Source organism: Lampetra planeri, chromosome 38 (genome assembly GCF_965212315.1).
Source record: "Lampetra planeri chromosome 38, kcLamPlan1.2.h2, whole genome shotgun sequence".
Taxonomy (NCBI): Eukaryota; Metazoa; Chordata; class Hyperoartia; order Petromyzontiformes; family Petromyzontidae; genus Lampetra; species Lampetra planeri.
Window position 1 is genome coordinate 4159332 of NC_136144.1, and position 12119 is coordinate 4171450.

At 57.7% G+C, this 12119-nt stretch overlaps 5 non-coding genes across 5 annotated transcripts; 1 reads left to right on the plus strand and 4 right to left on the minus strand.

Moving 5' to 3' along the window:
- Positions 1-4540: 4540 nt before the first annotated feature.
- Positions 4541-4612, plus strand: TRNAH-GUG (transfer RNA histidin (anticodon GUG)). Its single transcript has one exon. It is a non-coding gene; the product is annotated as a tRNA-His (tRNA).
- Positions 4613-5579: 967 nt separating this feature from the next.
- Positions 5580-5651, minus strand: TRNAH-GUG (transfer RNA histidin (anticodon GUG)). Its single transcript has one exon. It is a non-coding gene; the product is annotated as a tRNA-His (tRNA).
- A 1013-nt stretch (positions 5652-6664) lies between these two features.
- On the minus strand, positions 6665-6736 carry TRNAH-GUG (transfer RNA histidin (anticodon GUG)). Its single transcript has one exon. It is a non-coding gene; the product is annotated as a tRNA-His (tRNA).
- A 1578-nt stretch (positions 6737-8314) lies between these two features.
- On the minus strand, positions 8315-8386 carry TRNAH-GUG (transfer RNA histidin (anticodon GUG)). The gene has a single exon. It is a non-coding gene; the product is annotated as a tRNA-His (tRNA).
- A 1574-nt stretch (positions 8387-9960) lies between these two features.
- On the minus strand, positions 9961-10032 carry TRNAH-GUG (transfer RNA histidin (anticodon GUG)). The gene has a single exon. It is a non-coding gene; the product is annotated as a tRNA-His (tRNA).
- Positions 10033-12119: the final 2087 nt, after the last annotated feature.

Sequence of the window (12119 nt, forward strand, 5' to 3'; positions counted from 1 at the left end):
AGTGCCTGATTTACTTGGACGATGTGATAGTGTTCAGTAGATCTTTGTCTGAGCATTGGTCCAGGCTTCGAGAGGTGTTCCAGCGACTGCGAGCGGCTCATCTCAAGCTCAAGCCACCAGCGGGCTGGGCGCGGTGTTGTCACAGGTACAGGAGGGGACGGAACGAGTCATCGCGTACGCCAGCCGGACCTTGAGTGGGGCCGAGCTGAACTATTGCGTGACCCGCCAAGAGTTGTACGCCGTAATTTTCGCATGCAAACAGTTCCGGCCGTATTTGTACGGCAGGAGATGTCGCGTACGCACCGACCATTATGCTCTGCAGTTCCTTCTTACATTCAAGGAGCCGCGGGGGCAGATGGCCCGGTGGTTGGCGCAGTTGCAGGAGTACAACCTGCAAATCGAGTATCGGGCTGGCCGGACGCATGCAAACGCGGACGCCTTGTCGAGGCGACCCACGGTGTTCGCCGAGACGAGGGCGGAGGAGGCCTGCCCGTGTTTCACGGGGGGACGCTGCCGGCAGGCAACGGACCCCCGAGCGGCCGCGGCCACTGACCCCCCCCCAGCGAGAGAGAGTGCAGTGTGCGCCACAGAGACCCTCGCAGGTGGCACCGAGGATCCCGTCGACCGCCCGGCAAGCGCGGGACCCGCAGCTCGGGACCCGATCGGACGGATCCAGGAGGACGTCGGCTGCGCCTTCCCGGGCCTGAACGACGAGCAGCTGAGACAGACCCAGCAGCGAGATCCGGATCTGGCGGCGGTGGAGGCGGCACTGCGAGAGAAGGAGGATGCACTACCAGGGCCCTGGAGCGGTTTGTATGCCCGGTTGTGTGTGGAAAACGGGGTGGTGAGGGAACTGGCCGACGCTGGGCAGCCTGGGTGCATCTGCGTTCCCGCCCATGTGCGACCCCAACTACTACGACTGGTACACGACCACCCGCTCGGGGGCCATGATGGGGAACGGCGCACCCGGGAGACTCTGCGTCGCCAGTATCTCTGGCCTAAATTGGCGCAAGATGTGGCCGCCTGGGTGCAGGGCTGCCGGGCCTGTCAGCAGTGTGGGCAAAAGCCGGCGAGGTACCAGGTACCCCTGAGGCCGTTCCGAGTCAGTCGGACGAATCAGTTGGTCGGAATCGACCTGCAGGGGCCCTTTCCACGATCCCACCGGGGCAACCGATATATTCTTGTAGCGGTGGAGTACTTCACCCGCTACCCCGTGGCGGTGGCTATCCCGGATAAAACAGCCCTCGTAGTGGCCCGGGCCTTCGTGGAAAACTACGTACTTAAGTGCGGGATCCCCGAACGAGTCATTACCGACCAGGGTAGTGAATTCGAGGCCGAACTATTCCAGGCGCTGTGCCGAGAGTTCGGGATCCAGAAGGACCGAACCACGGCATATCACCCCCAGGCGAACGGGATGGTAGAGAGGATGAACCAGACTCTGGCCAGGAAGCTTAAACGCATGGCGGCCGCGAATCAACAGGACTGGGACGAACACCTCCCCTATGCCCTGTTCGCCTACACCACCGCCGTTCACACATCTACAGGACAGACCCCGTTCCTAATGATGTTTGGTCGCGAGTCTCGCCTGCCCGCAGATCTGCTGTTCGGTGTCCCTCCGCCGCAACGGGAGGAAGGGAGCCACCCCGTGGAGCACTTGCTGGAGACCCTGCGAGGGGCCAGGGGCCGAGCCTACCCGCACGGAGAGGCCGCGCACCAGCGGCAAGAGCAGGGCGCCCGACCCCGTATGGAGCCCCCCTTCTACACTGCGGGCTCCGAGGTGTGGCTGTACACTCCCCGCGTCGGTGCAGGACAGGTGGGGAAGCTGACCACCTACTGGCGAGGACCCTGGATTGTGAGACGGCAGATCTCACCATGGACGGTGCTGATTCAGGGAGGAGAGAGGGGCCGGGAGATGGTGGTCAACATCCGCCGACTGAAGCCGTGGCGAGCAGCCCCCGAGGGGGGGAGCCCCGCCGTCCAAGTACCCCGAAACCCCGTGGTCCCCCCACCCCCCGTGCCCGGGGGCCTCGCGCAGTATATGGGCCCCACGGAGCCCCGGGCTCCGAGGGGCCCCGGGCGGGGCCGGGGGCGACGAGGACGGCGACCCTTAAACCCCACCGCCTCTGAGTTTGTTCCCCAGCCCGCAGGTGCCAGAGACCGAGGGGAGCCGTTGGAATGGAGGAGACCACCGCCGGAGCCCCAGGAGACGGAGCCGCCACCCCCGAGGCCAGCCACAAGGGCCGGGCGAATCCCGCGGACCCCGCGGCGATACCTCGTGGGGGCAACCCAGGCGAGGTGCTCCAGTCAACCCAGGACGGGGACTGGCACCCCGGGGGGCTATGTGGTGCCACAGCGACGGGGCCGCTCGGCCGAGCCAGGGAGCCGCCCGGCTTCCACCGCCGCACTGCCCCCCATCACCCCCCCCATATAAACACGCACCCGCACCCACGTAGGGCCTCGTGGTCGGGTCACCTACCCTGAGTTTTCACCCGAGGGCCCCCTAGGGGGGTTACCCCACGGTTTCTCAGGGCCAGGGAATTGGACAGGACCCTTCCCAGGCCAAGTAACACTGCGGCGCCGTGGGCGGATTTGAGATCGCACGACCACGGCGAGCTCAGAGAGCCCCGCAGTTAGAAACGCATACCAACACAAACACGGGTCAGCAAGGCAGATAGCTGGGATCAGGACCCGGGACGACTGATTGGTCGAAAGTTCAAAGGCCGGCGGGATCGCAAAAGAGCGGGAAATCCTAGGCTCAGGATTGGTCGAGAGACCAAGGCGGTCGGGACGGGGGCGCCTAGCCTTTGATGTGAATAGTCTAAAAGAAAACGCAGGGGCAGTAGGGAGGGCTCTTCTTCTGGAGTTTGGACACGGGGTCAGCGACGAAGGAGTCATCGGGCGAGCCGCTAGATTGTCTGCAGGACGATCTGAGCGCCGCAAGGTCACCAAGGACTACAGACGGTATCGTGTTGCGCGCCTTACAACACCTCAGAGCGGAGAGTAGGATCCGTAGGAGAGGGTTAGTTCGGGGTAAGGACGAGTAGGAAAGCGGTTTAGCAGAGAGCGCAGCATAGAATAGGGCTACACGGCACCAGAGTGTGGGTTAGAAGCGCCTTGCTGGCCCGCACACACACACGGGTGGCTCGGTTGGTTAGCAAGGGCTAATAAAATCTCGAGCGTAGTAACAAAACCGTGTTGTTGGGTGTTTTTGGAACGTGGTATTAGCGTGCACTGCATTCGCGAGTGTGTGGTCGTTGTATGCATAAAGGCCGTGGTCTCTGTACGATTGTGCGGGTACGGAGGTGTGTGCGTTAACGCCCGGGGAGAGCACTTTTGTGTGTCGGCGTGTGCCCCGCTTGCGTGTGCTCGTTACTTGCGTAAAGTGCGGCGCGGTGGTGGACCCCTGACCCCCGACCCCACGGCTCGAGCGCGTAATCGGCTGCGCATTGTTGTACGGTTTGTCTCGCGCGCACGGCGGCGGCGGCTTGAGTCGTTGTGTCGGCGTGTGCCCCGCTTGCGTGTGCTCATTACTTGCGTAAGCTCTCGGCGTGCGTAATCGGCGTACCCCAGGTGCGCGATCGTAACGTGAGCGGCCAGCGCGGCGCAGAGCGGCGCAAGAGTGGGTATCGCGTGTGGAGCTGTATGTGTGTGCGCGCACGTTCACGACGTGTGTAACACAGGTGCGCGATCCTAACGTGAGTGGTCAGTGTTGGGCGAGTGCCGTGCAGAGCTGTGTGTGGGTGTGCGCGTACGTGGTTAACCATGCCTGCTACGCGGACCCGCGGTGGAGGGGAATCCTCGGGTGACGGCTCCCACACCCTGGGTGAGGAGCCTAGCGGCGGTTCGCTTAGCAGCGGGGGGGCGATTGATGATGTTAGTCCGGCCGTTAGTATTATCGAGGGAGGGATCTCGGGGGCTAGCGACCCCCACAAGCCCCTCTTATAGCCGGGACCCGATAGACACGTGGTGTCCAGTGCAGTCACTCAGACCACGTGGAGCCCGTGGGGCTGTGGAGGAGGGCGAAGACGGTGGTCGGGTGGCTGAGGGCTCGCAGACACAGAGTCGGCAGATTTGTGGGGATTTGCATGGGTTCGCATTTGTGTTTGAACAGACGGGTGACCTTGAGTGAACCGGTTTCACAAGCGCAGCGAGTTGATGGTCCTACTCCGTTCGGCAGCAATGCACATCGACTTACAAAGACACACACAGACTTACAAAGACACACACAGACTCACACAGAGACCGACAGACTGACATAGAGATCCACAGACTCGCACATAAACCACAGATTTAAAAAATACCAACAGCCTCGCGTAGACACCCATAAACTTACAGAGTCACACATGGACCCATAGACTCACACAAAGATCCACATACCCGCAAAAAGAACCACAGACTCACACAGAGATCCACAGAAGAGACCCATATACTCTCAGAAAGCCACGCAGAGACCCATAGATGGGCGAGGCTACCTGCCCAGCGGGGTCCCGGCTATAAGAGGGGCTCCCGGCGCCCCCGTGGTCGCGAGCCCGCGTAGATCGCCGTGATCGTATAGTGGTTAGTACTCTGCGTTGTGGCCGCAGCAACCTCGGTTCGAATCCGAGTCACGGCATTGTGGTGACAAAGACACGGCAGCGGGCTCGATTTTGTTTTATTTGAAATGCCAGAAAAATTAAACACATTCCTGCGGAGGGAGCTGGTAGGAACGTTGGGTTGCTCGGTCAATGGCCAGGGTCAACGGCGGCGTGGTGTATTCCGCAAATATGGCTGACTGTGAGGACGGGCACAAGCCGGCGTGAGTAAGTTAAACGTTGAGTTTTTTAAGGGCACCATGGGGTGACCAGCCCCTCCCCACCCAGCCCCACCCAGCCCCACCCCTCCCATTTTTGGATGCACGATGGACGGACGGACACAATAATCCCTTGTGGGCTGGTGTAATCAGGAGGGTCCTACCAGTATCACTTATGTACGTTTATGAAAATAATAATTCAGAACTTGTTATGCTTGACGATTTGAGAGTAGTTTGGACTACTTTGAAAAGACTGAATACGATGTTTAATGTGCTATGAAGAAGGGACGTAACCTGTAATTTCACACATTATATATTTTGTTCTTTCACATCCACGCAGTGTTCTTGACGAATGTGCTGAGTTGCCTGTTGTCGGTGGCTGGACACCACAAATTAATTGCGATGGTGGAATGCTACAAACCAACGTGCAGGATACAGAACAATGTTGACAATCAGTGCACAGCACGACCTGCCATGTCACGGAGTGCACGTGGTGTACGAACACGTGGTCAGTAACGAGAAGAGTACGGAGCAAAACATGAAAAGTGCGCAGGGAATCACCGAGAGACGCAGGTTACGATACATCAACATTCATGTTCATCCAGCAGTGGGTAGATCTTGATGACACTGAGAAAGAGGAAGACGCGGATGAGACAACGCTGCTGTGCCAACAATCGCCAGTCTTCTTATCCAGACCTGCAAACACATTTACAACAAAACGCTGGATTTGTCTGGGATGTAAAAAGAAGGAATAAAAATCGAGCCCGCTGCCGTGTCTTTGTTACCACAATGCCGTGACTCGGATTCGAACCGAGGTTGCTGCGGCCACAACGCAGAGTACTAACCACTATACGATCACGGCGAGCTACGCGGGCTCGCAATTACAGAGGCGCCGGGAGCCCCTCTTATAGCCACTCACTCACTGACCTGACCCACCCACTCACCCACCCACCCACTCACTCACTCACTCACCCACTCACTCACCCACTCACACACTCTCCCACTGACCCACTCACTCACCCACCTACTCACCCGCTCACTCACATGCCCACTAGGGAACTAACATATGCTCACTCACTCACTCACCCACTTGGAAACTCAAACATCCTCACTCATTCACTCACTCACCCACGCACCCATTCACTCACCTACTCACTCATTCACTCACCCACCCAATTGGAAAGTCACGCACTCACTCACCCACTCACCCACCCACCCACCCACTCACTCACCCACTCACTCACTCACTCACTCACTCACCCACCCACCCACCCACTCACCCACCAACTCTCCCACTGACCCACCAACCCACCCACCAACCAACTCTCCCACTGACCCACTAACTCTCCCACTGACCCACTCACCCACCCACCCACTCACCCACACACTCACCCACCCACTCAACCACTCACCCACTAACTCTCCCACTGAACTACTCACTCTCCCACTGACCCACTCACTCACCCACCCACTCACTCACCCACTCATTCTCCCACTGACCCACTCACTCACTCACCCACTCACTCACTCTCCCACTGACCCACTCACTCAATCACCCACTTACTCACTCACCCACTCACTCACTCACTCACCCATTCGGGAACTCACATAGGACATCACACTGACTGACGAAAAGTAGGCACCTGTACGGATGTAACAGCTGTACGGACACGCTGCATCTGTACAACGCTTCTGGGCCAATCATCGCCGGTCTTCTATAGAGATTTGCGAACACATTTACAACAAAACGGTCATTTCCAAAACACTAAACGAGGCCGAATATGTTTTTTCTTATCATTCACTACGGAGATGGATTTGTCTGGGATATAAAAAGGAATAAAAATCGAGCCCGCTGCCGTGTCTTTGTCACCACAATGCCGTGACTCGGATTCGAACCGAGGTTGCTGCGGCCACAACGCAGAGTACTAACCACTATACGATCACGGCGAGCTACGCGGGCTCGCGATCACGGGGGCGCCGGGAGACCCTCTTATAGCCACTTACTCACTGACCTGAACCACTCACTCCCCCACCCACCCATCCACTCACCCACCCAGTCACCCACCCACGCACTCACTCACTCTCCCACTGACCCACTCACTCACCCACTCACTCTCCTACTCACCCACTCACTCACCCACTCGCTCACTCTCCCACTGACACACTCACCCACTGACCTGACCCACTCACTCACCCACACACTCACCCACCTACTCCGCCCACTCACTCACCCACCCACTCGGGAACTCACATATGCTCACTAACCCACTCACTCACTCACCCACCCATCCACTCACCCACTCACTCACTCTCCCATTGACCCACTCACTTACTCACCCACTCACTCACCCACCCACCCACTCACTCACTCTCCCACTGACCCACCCACTCACCCACCCACTCACTCACTCTCCCACTGACCCACTCACTCACCCACCCACCCACCCACTCACTCACCCACTCACTCACTCTCCCACTGACCCACTCACTCACCCACTCACTCACCCACCAACTCTCCCACTGACCCACTAACTCTCCCACCCACCCACTCACCCACCCACCCACTAACCCACCCACTCACCCACCCACTCAACCACTCACCCACTAACTCTCCCACTGAACCACTCACTCTCCCACTGACCCACTCACTCATCCACCCACTCACTCACCCACTCACCCACTCGGGAACTCATACATGCCCACTCACCTAATCACTCATGCAACCACTCACCCACCCACCTACTCACTCACCCACCCACTCACTCACCCACCAACTCACCCACCCACTCACCCACTCACCCACCAACCCACCCACCCACTCACCCACTCACCCACCCACTCACCCACTCACCCACCCACTCACCCACCCACTCACCCACCCACCCACTCACCCACCCACTCACCCACCCACCCACCCACCCAAAACTCTCCCACTGACCAACTAACTCACCCACCCACTCAACCACCCACTCAACCACTCACTCACTCACCCACTCATTCTCCCACTGACCCACTCACTCACTCACCCACTCACTCACCCACCCACTTACCCACCCACCCACCCACTCTCCCACTGACCAACTAACTCACCCACCCACCCACTCAACCACCCACTCAACCACTCACTCTCCCACTGACCCACTCACTCACCCACCCACTCACTCACCCACTCACTCACCCACTCACTCACTCACCCACTCATTCTCCCACTGACTCACTCACCCACTCACTCACCCACCCACTCGGGAACTCACATAGTACATCACATTGACTCTGACGAAAAGTAGGCACACGTACGGATGTAACAGCTGCACGGACACGCTGCATCTGTACAACGCTGCTGTGTCAATCATCGTCGGTCTTCTATAGAGATTTGCGAACACATTTACAACAAAACGGTCATTTCTAAAACACTAAACGAGGCCGAATATTTTTTTCTCATCATTCACCAGGGAGATGGATTTGTCTGGGATATGAAAAGAAGGAATAAAAATCGAGCCCGCTGCCATGTCTTTGTCACCACAATGCCGTGACTCGGATTCGAACCGAGGTTGCTGCGGCCACAACGCAGAGTACTAACCACTATACGATCACGGCGAGCTACGCGGGCTCGCAATTATAGAGGCGCCGGGAGCCCCTCTTATAGCCACTTACTCACTGACCTGACCCACTCACTCTCCCACCCACCCATCCACTCACCCACCCAGTCACCCACCCACGCACTCACTCACTCTCCCACTGACCCACTCACTCACCCACTCACTCTCCTACTCACCCACTCACTCACCCACCCATCCACTCACCCACTCACTCACTCTCCCATTGACCCACTCACTAACTCACCCACTCACTCACCCACCCACCCACTCACTCACTCTCCCACTGACCCACCCACTCACCCACCCACTCACTCACTCTCCCACTGACCCACTCACTCACCCACCCACCCACCCACTCACTCACCCACTCACTCACTCTCCCACTGACCCACTCACTCACCCACTCACTCACCCACCAACTCTCCCACTGACCCACTAACTCTCCCACCCACCCACTCACCCACCCACCCACTAACCCACCCACTCACCCACCCACTCAACCACTCACCCACTAACTCTCCCACTGAACCACTCACTCTCCCACTGACCCACTCACTCACCCACCCACTCACTCACCCACTCACCCACTCGGGAACTCATACATGCCCACTCGCCTAATCACTCATGCAACCACTCACCCACCCACCTACTCACTCACCCACCCACCCACCCACTCACTCACCCACCAACTCACCCACCCACTCACCCACCAACCCACCCACCCACTCACCCACTCACCCACCCACTCACCCACCCACTCACCCACCCACTCACCCACCCACTCACCCACCCACTCACCCACCCACTCACCCACCCACCCACCCACCCACTCACCCACCCACCCACCCACTCACCCACCCACCCACTCACCCACCCACCCACCCACTCACCCACCCACTCACCCACCCACTCTCCCACTGACCCACTAACCCACCCACCCACTCACCCACCCAAAACTCTCCCACTGACCAACTAACTCACCCACCCACTCAACCACCCACTCAACCACTCACTCACTCACTCACCCACTCATTCTCCCACTGACCCACTCACTCACTCACCCACTCACTCACCCACCCACCCACTTACCCACCCACCCACCCACTCTCCCACTGACCAACTAACTCACCCACCCACCCACTCAACCACCCACTCAACCACCCACTCAACCACTCACTCTCCCACTGACCCACTCACTCACCCACCCACTCACTCACCCACTCACTCACTCACCCACTCATTCTCCCACTGACCCACTCACTCACTCACCCACTCACTCACCCACCCACTCGGGAACTCACATAGTACATCACATTGACTCTGACGAAAAGTAGGCACACGTACGGATGTAACAGCTGCACGGACACGCTGCATCTGTACAACGCTGCTGTGTCAATCATCGTCGGTCTTCTATAGAGATTTGCGAACACATTTACAACAAAACGGTCATTTCTAAAACACTAAACGAGGCCGAATATTTTTTTCTCATCATTCACCACGGAGATGGATTTGTCTGGGATATGAAAAGAAGGAATAAAAATCGAGCCCGCTGCCGTGTCTTTGTCACCACAATGCCGTGACTCGGATTCGAACCGAGGTTGCTGCGGCCACAACGCAGAGTACTAACCACTATACGATCACGGCGAGCTACGCGGGATCGCGATCACGTAGGTGCCGGGAGCCCCTCTTATAGCCGGGACCCCGCTGGGCAGGTAGCCCCGCCCACAGCTCTGTTAGCCACGCCCATTACTCAAATAGCACCTCCCACGGCTGTTAGCCCCGCCCCCTACTCAGGTGGCCCCGCCCGCGGCTCTGTTAGTTCCGCCCACTACGCAGGTAGCCCCGCCCATGTCTCTGTTAGCCACGCCCACTACGCAGGTAGCCCCTCCCACGGCTCTGTTAGCCCCGCCCACTACTCAGGTAGTCCCGCCCACGGCTGTTAGCCCCGCCCACTATGTAGGTAGCCCCCCCCCACGTCTGTTAGCCCCGCCCCTTACTCAGGTAGCCCGCCCACGTATCTGTTAGCCCCGCCCACTACGCAGGTGACCCCGCCCACCGCCCAGGGGACCCCGTCTTACTGCTCAAGTCGTCACTGCCGACTTGCCCGGGACACGGGCACAGTGCTTGTGAAGCCAGGACCGTGCCAAGCAAACCAGGATAGCTGGTAGCTTCAGCATTGCCGCTGTTATTTTAACGACAAGGCAGAGGCTGGGTTCAAACCGGACACACAAAAACATCCAGAGGTCACGCGTGCTGGCTGCCAATTCACAGATGAGTCATTTTGGTTGTCTGGCATTCGATCTGAGCCACCAAATGCCGCAGGAAAACGACGCACAAGGCTGGGAGAGATCACTGCACGAGCTGAATTCTGCAGATGAGATCAGGCAGAATGGGGGGGGGGGGTTGCAGAGGCATTCGAGTGTTCTCCACGAGTCTGCCGCCAAGGGGAAGAGACGACCGAACAACAGATGGTGGGAGGCTGAGAGGGCACATCTATGGTGCTCTGTACGTGGGTCTTTGTGCGAGCCAATGGATCACTGAAGTGGCTCTCTGAGATAAAATCTATTAAATCACGACGTTTCGGGCGCAACACAAGCGTCCGTCATCAGGTGGGACAACCACAGCAATAAACAAATGCTGAAGTGGGCAAACGGGCTGCCGTGACAAGAGGCTTTTTCGGTAAGAGAGGGGGGAGGAGCAAGGGAGGAGAGATAGAGAGGGGGGTGTGGGGTAGGTGGAGTGGATTTATTTTATTTTATACCCACGTGACTTTACTGAAAGAACCAAAGAGAACGGATCCCTGCAGTCACGAAAACTTCAAATCAAGATTGGCTCTCTGTGGGTCTATGGGGATGTGCGAGTATGTGGGTCTCTGCTTGTCCGAGTCTCTGGTGTGGATCTGTGTCTGTGTGAGACTGTGGGTCTCTGTATAAGAGTAGCTGGTGTGAGTCTCTGGGTCTCTCTGCGAGTATATGGATCTGCTTGAGTCTGTGGTTCTCTCCGCGAGTCTGTGCGTCCCTGTGCGAGTCGAAGGACAGGGGCTGGGAATGTCTTATCAGGGCAGATGTTGGAGTTTGCGTGTTGAACACGGGGGCTGGTGCAGTGGAGAAAGCTTTGGCCACGATGGCCACGAGACTCAGTTTGGTATGGCCACCAATATGGAACGGAACACACTGCGGACAAGTTTGAACGTCAGCTTGAAGGTATTTGTTCCATGCGCACAGCTCTATGGGATGCTGTGTACATTGGCGCGAGACGTAAGGTGAACAAGGTAATTGCAGAGGCTGTGTGCGCAGTGGGGTCTACTCTCGATTTTCAGGGGTAATGGAGGGGGAGGGTTGTCTCGTGTGAAACCAAAAGACGGATCATGCTAAACATTTGTAAATTAGACCTTATTTATTACGTTCAGAAAGGTCAAGTGATTTCTTCATTAAAAGTGCAATGTGGCATCGGTGTTCATCTCTCGTTTACAGCCCCAAACCAGCGGTGGAAATTACACATTCCTATGGAAGGGACGAGTCTAGCAATAGCACAAACCAAATCTGTTGACTTCCCCTACAAAGTGTAAACACGGTTTTTTGTTTAAACAGACCCCGTTATGAACAGATGGCGGGCCTCCAAAGTCAACCCCGACCCGGGATTTGAACTCAACAACTTGACACTTGCGAGCCGCTCCCACTCGAGCGCTGGGGCCACCCGGTCGATAGCTGCTGGTTCGACGACTCGGACGG